At 39.1% G+C, this 6491-nt stretch overlaps 1 long non-coding RNA gene across 1 annotated transcript; it reads left to right on the top strand.

Moving 5' to 3' along the window:
* Positions 1 to 884: 884 nt before the first annotated feature.
* LOC126641801 (uncharacterized) lies at positions 885 to 5758 on the top strand. Its single transcript, XR_007629304.1, has 3 exons — positions 885 to 1562; positions 4588 to 4703; positions 5614 to 5758. It is a non-coding gene; the product is annotated as an uncharacterized LOC126641801 (long non-coding RNA).
* The last annotated feature ends 733 nt before the right edge of the window (positions 5759 to 6491 follow it).

Below are 6491 nucleotides of genomic sequence, written 5' to 3'. Positions count from 1 at the left end.
ACCAGAGCTAGAATAATTTACCGTCCTGGATCTAAAGAATGCTTTCCTTTGCCTGCCTTTGAACCCTGAAAGTCAATTACTATTCACTTTTAAATAAGAAGATCCTTGCATGAAAAGGAAAGTCCAACTTGCCTGGACAGTTCTCCCACAAAATAAACTGTTAGCATACTAAACTTCCTCGGATTAACTGAGTACAGAGTTTCTTCACAGAAAGTTCAAATAGCCATATAGCAGGTCTCCTACCTCGGCTACAAAATCACTGCAAGACAACGAAACCTAGGAACAGTGAGGAAGGAAGCTATCTGCCAAACTCCCCTGTCACAGACAATAAAAAGCTCCGAACCTTTCTCAGAATGACCAGATGGTGCTGCTTATGGATCTACAACTACGAGCTTCTGGTAAAGCCCCTGTATGAACTCATTAAAAGGTGAGTCCAAAATACTCACTTGGGGTAAGGAAGTTGACAAAGCCTTTCTTGAACTGATAAGGACTCCAGTCCTTAAGTTACCAAAGGTTACCAAACCCTTCTTACTTTTTCCCATGAAAACAAGGAGTTGCCCTTGGAATTTTAGCTCAAGATATGGGACCATACCAAAGACCAGTAGCCTACTTTTTCCAAGCAATTAGACGAAGTAAGACAGGGGTGGCCCAACTGCCTAAGGGGCATTAACAGCTGTGATAACCAACATACAAGAAGCACAAAGTTCACACTGGGACAGAAAATTACAGTCATAGTCTCCCATACAATGTTATAAATATTAAAAGTAAAAGGAGGTCATTGGCTCTCAGCTCAGTTCTGAAATACCAGACCATACTGATTGAACAGGATGATGTAGAAATAGTGGCCACTAATATTGTCAATCCAGCTTCTTTCTCCAGGGGACCACTGGAGATACAGTTACACGTGACTGCCTAGAGGCAATAGAGGCAGTGTATCCAGCGACTGGACTTAAAAGAGGAACCCCTGGAGGATGCTGAGGACTCCTGGTTCACAGATGGGAGTGGTTTTATCTGGAAAGAAGTACGTAAGACTGGATATGCAGTAACCACTGTAAATGAGGTAATAGAGGCAAGAGCCCTCCGTGTCAACACCTCAGCCCAAAAACCAGAAATTATAGCCCTAACCTGAACACTGCAGCTCACAAAAGGAAAGAAGATAAATATCTGGACAGACTCAAAATATGCATTTGGAGTCATTCATGTTCATGGGGCAATTTGAAAAGAAAGAAGACTATTATCTGGGCAAGGAAAGTTGATTAAATATGCAGATGAAATCCTTGAACAATTACAAGCATTCCAGTTGCCAGGAAAAGTTGCTATTGTGCATTGCAAAGTTCACTAAAAGGGCATTACTGACCATGAAAGAGGAAACGCCATGGCTGATCGAGAGGCAAAAAGGGCAGCTGAAGCAGAAGAAAGTAAAATCCAGTCTTTGATCCCTGATGGTAAGATTCAAATTCAACAGTCTAATATAAAGCCTAGATACTCTAAAGAAGACCAAAAGTCAATCCAGGATTTAGAAAGAGAAATAAAAGAAAACAAATGAGCCAAGACACCGGAGGGTGAGTTGATAATACCCTCTTCTATTTTATAGGCCCTTATCATGGTAGAACACAAGAAAACACATTGAGGAGTAGAAGCTCTATACAAATATCTAAACCAGAATATAATAGCACAAAACCTCTATACCACTGTGAGACAGGTGACCCAACAGTATGAAATTTGCCTGCAGAACAACCTAAGGACCCATAACAAAATTCAACTTGGGCAAATAGGAAAAGGTAATTATCCCGGACAACAATGGCAAATTGGTTTTTCAGAACTGCCCAGAAAAGGGGGGTTTAAATATTTGCTCGTTTTCACTGACACTTTTTCAGATTGACCTGGGGTGTATCCTTACTGAACTAATTAAAAAAAAATACTTTTCGAAAAACTCTATATAGTATAGGAAGATGTGTCAAGTAAAGTGAGAACAGAAACATTAGTAAATTATATTATACATTTGCAAAAACAACTTAAAATGTTGAAAAACTTGTCCTTAAGACACAAGCTCATGGCCCCAATGGTCCAATTCATAATATTGTACCCAGAAACTGTGTGTATGTAAGATCTTTTACAGGTGAACCCCTGGAACCAAAAGAGAAGTCTGTATCAAGTGTTGCTGACTACTTACACTACAATCAAAATTAAAAAAGCAACTTCTTCAAATACTTTACACCAGAATTAAAAAAGCCTCAAAACCTGTGTAGACAACGCAGCCAACAGAGAATTTGAAAATAAAAATTCAAGTGAAGACCTGCAAATGGAGACTAAAGACATTCAAAAACTTCTAACTCTATTACTATATGCAACGAAACAAAGATGCATTTTAATGAATATTATATTTTATCATGTTTGATTCCCTGTTTTATAAAATTGATAGTCTCAATAGTACAGGGAATACAGATATCTACTATGCCAATGGATCCAGAAACTGCGAAAAGAGCCAAAGTGTTATTAATTGCCCAGGATCCAACAAACCAAAATAAAGAACGTGTAAAATTAATATTGTCAAAATTAGAGCGAAAGACACGAATTATTAAGGTAAAGAAAAAGGGGAGGGATTGTTATATACATAGTCATAAATTCATGTCAATAAAAGAATAAAACAAACAGATTGTAAAACTTAATTACACCCCCATAAAGAAATAAAGCAGACCATTTGTAAGGCCATCAAGGTCAAAAGCTATAAAACATCTCTGCTTTCCTAAAATGAATTATATGACCTTTTAGGTATCTTGTAGTCTAAGAATGTATGAATTATAGGAGAACTATCACTGTTGTGAGCCCACACAAGTTCCCAATTACTAAGGTTTTAAATAATCAATTGCTTCATCCATTTCTGGCCGGGGTCCTCTCGGACGCACAGAACCACAGAGCAGAACTCCTCACTCGCTTCGCAGTAAAGACAGCATCTCTTGCACACACATGCTTCACACACACACACAAAACGAAGTTTTCCCTATCTTACAGATTTATGCGGTCGGTTTGTGTTACCACACAAAGTCACGAGATGTCCCTGTGGACCACAAAATACATGTTTCACAATAAATTTGAATGAATCCTTATAAACACGTGTCTTTGTTGAACAACAATAATATCTTGCCCACTCGGTCTCTTCCAAGCTTTGACTAACCCTGCATCTGATAAAATACAGATTTAGGGTTTGATTTAATCTTATTTCTTGTGTTCCTCTTGGTCCTAAAATATATTTACCACAATTGTTGCATAAAGCCCTCACGTATAACAAGTAGTAACAAAAAGGACAAATCTTGATTCTGGGCTTTAGACGGTAAGTTCTCAGTTACTAGTTCAGAATTACTGGAACCACTTCCCATAAATGATTCCCAATTTTAAGCATAAAACAAGACAGCATATAACACAAAACAAAACACAGTTGTTTACATTCCAGGAATTCCTTAACAGGGCAAGAAGAAAACTAAAAGGAAACTTAACACCTTAAGAAAACCTGAAGGAAGCTCTTGCTTTCCCAAATCTTAAGACAACCCAAAGGAAACTTAAGAGCGTATCTTACCCAAATCTTCAAGTCAGAATAAACAACATTTTTGCCAAGTACAACATAATGCAAACCAAATCTGGGATAAACCAGACAGGGGCTATTACCCCTTTTAGAAGGCGTCCCTTCTCATACCCTGAGGGAACAGCGTCCTGTCTCCATCTTACAGGGTAAACTCAACCAAATTAAACCAAAGAACAAATATAAATACCTTTTTATATTGAGTAGAAGTCATGTCCATCTGTGTGAGAAGCCGAGGGGTTAGGGGAGCCTCGTCGACCAAAGATCCATTTGGGGGCCCCGAGGGTCCCCAGGTCCCCTGGATTCCAGCACCGGCGGAGTTAACTCCTGCCTGACTCACCAAGAATGATGCCAAAAATTAACTGATGCACAGGATAACTGCTCAAGAGACGAATTTTGTCTTTAAGCAGCAAGGTATTTATTTCGAGCAACGTTGGGGATGCTAACCAACAAACAAACTAGCTCCGAAGTTCTCAGTGAAAAGTCAGGTTATTTATGCATTTTTCATGAGAGGTTACAACATTTCTATATACATATTAATTAATTTTTGACATCTAATTATCATATTCATAATAAGCAGGGTTTAGGCAGAGCTTGAGGCAGTCTTCTAGAATCGTCTTCTGGGGAGTCTTTAGGTGGTTGTTCCTGTTCTTTCAGCCTCCTGATGGGAGTCTTCTGCTTTTCTTCCTCGTGTGAACTTTTCAACTTTCTTTGTTTCACTTACTTCGAGTTAGGGTTTGCAAAACTCCCCTTGACCTGCCACCGCTCTATCTCCCCGGATGCCATCCTGTCTTTATTTATAACTACTAGGTTGACCTTTCTGCTGTCTTTTACTAGAACAGAACAGAACAAACTGCTATATTTTGAAGCTAATCCTTAGAACCTGGTCCCTGCTTTTGCTATATTTTAACATGAATGTTGCATTCCTCAGAGCAAGGTCCCAGGAACCAGATTTTGGTCCCTCTAAGTTAACTCTTTAAACCCTTTTCTCTGTTTCACCCTTTTATTAGGTAAAAAGCTTACCTGGGTGGCCAAGGAGAGGGTCCTGACCTCCGGTGGATTCTTCAGCCGGATGAGAAGCTAGCTTTGTCCCATCTGGGGTGGCCAAACGAATCTGAGAAATCTGGTAAAATAACTGCCAGAAGCTTTTGGTCTTTTGAGCAGCAAAGGTATTTATTTGTCGATGTCGGGAGCAAGCATGGTTCGCACCACAAAGCTCTTGCTCCAGGGTAGTGGTACAAAACAGGGTAATTTATACAGTCTAACTTCTATGATTACAACATCTTACATACATATTCATATGATTGCAACATCTAATCATACATATTGATAATAGGTGGAGTATAGGCGGAGCTCAGGCGGAACTTGGGGTGGAGCTTTTCTTGGCCCTCAGTTCTGGGGGTACATCCGCCTTTCTTCATCATTGAGGCTGGGGTCTCTGTAGTCCTTCTCAGTTTGACCTCTCTAACTTTCCATTGTCTTTGTCCCAGTCACTGAAGCTTGGAGAGAACCTTGGCTTCAGGTCTATTTCACCTATCCAAATGTCTACCCTAGCTTACTTTGCCTTGGCTTCAGGTCTATTTCACCTATCCAAATGTCTACCCTAGCTTACTTTGCCCTAATTTATTACCCCTAAACCCATTGTATAATGCTTCTAACATCCTTCTCAAGTTTGGGTCCACTGAACTGAACAAAATTTCCTTTAACAGAGCAGATATGGAGGGGAGAGTTTTCTCAGAGCAAGATACCTTGGTTAACTCTCTTTAGGCCTTGCTCTCATTTCATCCCAAAGGTTTTCTCTCCTTCTTAAAAAAAACAAAAAACAAAAAAAACCACAAAAAAACCACTCAAAAAACCCTTGTGTCTGTGTTGGATGGACTCAGGCAACTCCCAGTCCCATAAAGCTCTTCTTCAACCCCAAGTTACAGTTCACTCTCATAGGCATTTCTTCATCTCAAGTGCAAGGACAACATCCACAGAAGGTGATTCATTGCATTTCTGCTTTGTTTTTTTTCACACGTTTATGCATTGTGTAGTATAGGTGCAAAGAGTGTCAATACTTTCCAGAAGCATCAGATTTACTCTTGGCGCCCACTACAGTTCTGTGACTTTACAGCTGACAAGGATCTCCAGGTGAGTACAAATACAAGCATTTACAAACAAGTGCATAAACCACTCAAATTCTGCCCACATTTCTTTCTTTTTTTTTTTTTTTTTGGAAGATATGAAAATAAGCAAGTCACAGTATGTTCTCTAGCATCCCAGTTTGACTTTTTTTTTTTTTAGTAACTAAAATTACCGAAATGTTATTTTGCCTTTCAAAGACTGCTTAGCAATGGAAAAATATTTTGCATCCTCTTGTATGCAATAATACACAGCAGCTATGTCAGCATTTTCCATTCAATATTTAACATTTTGTACCATAATCTGCAACAACTAACATTTATTTTAAATAATATTTCAAATGTGCTACTAAACTAACATCATTATGGCATGAGTGGAATGTATTACAGTGTCTTGGTTTATTGACAATGTGTCCCAGGGGGTAGAACCTCCAATGGAATAGAAACCCCTTCCCTGCTCCACCACCCTGCACAGGGAAAGGGGGGGAGGGGTGTCCCCATGCTTCTCCAAAATGACATTATGGTATTGATACCAAAAAGCTGCAGCAACAAACTTCTTAACCCCAATTTGTAGGTGTTATAAAGGGCATTCTTTATTTGGCATGCTGGACGTTCAGAGGATAGCTACTCTAATCGAATGTACCAAATGACAGATCAACAGGGCTTTTTATTACACATACTGTTTACATATTCATTAGATATTCTCACTTAATACATATTCATTAGTTTACTTTACATAGTCACATCCTTATTGGAAGTCCTTTTCTGGTCCTTCCAGGTCTTCTTTGTCA

This window comes from Myiozetetes cayanensis, unplaced genomic scaffold (genome assembly GCF_022539395.1).
Source record: "Myiozetetes cayanensis isolate MyiCay16 unplaced genomic scaffold, myiCay2020 scf210, whole genome shotgun sequence".
In the NCBI taxonomy this organism is placed as follows: domain Eukaryota; kingdom Metazoa; phylum Chordata; class Aves; order Passeriformes; family Tyrannidae; genus Myiozetetes; species Myiozetetes cayanensis.
Note: the sequence above shows the minus strand (reverse complement) of the source record. Positions and strands in the feature narration are given on the sequence as shown.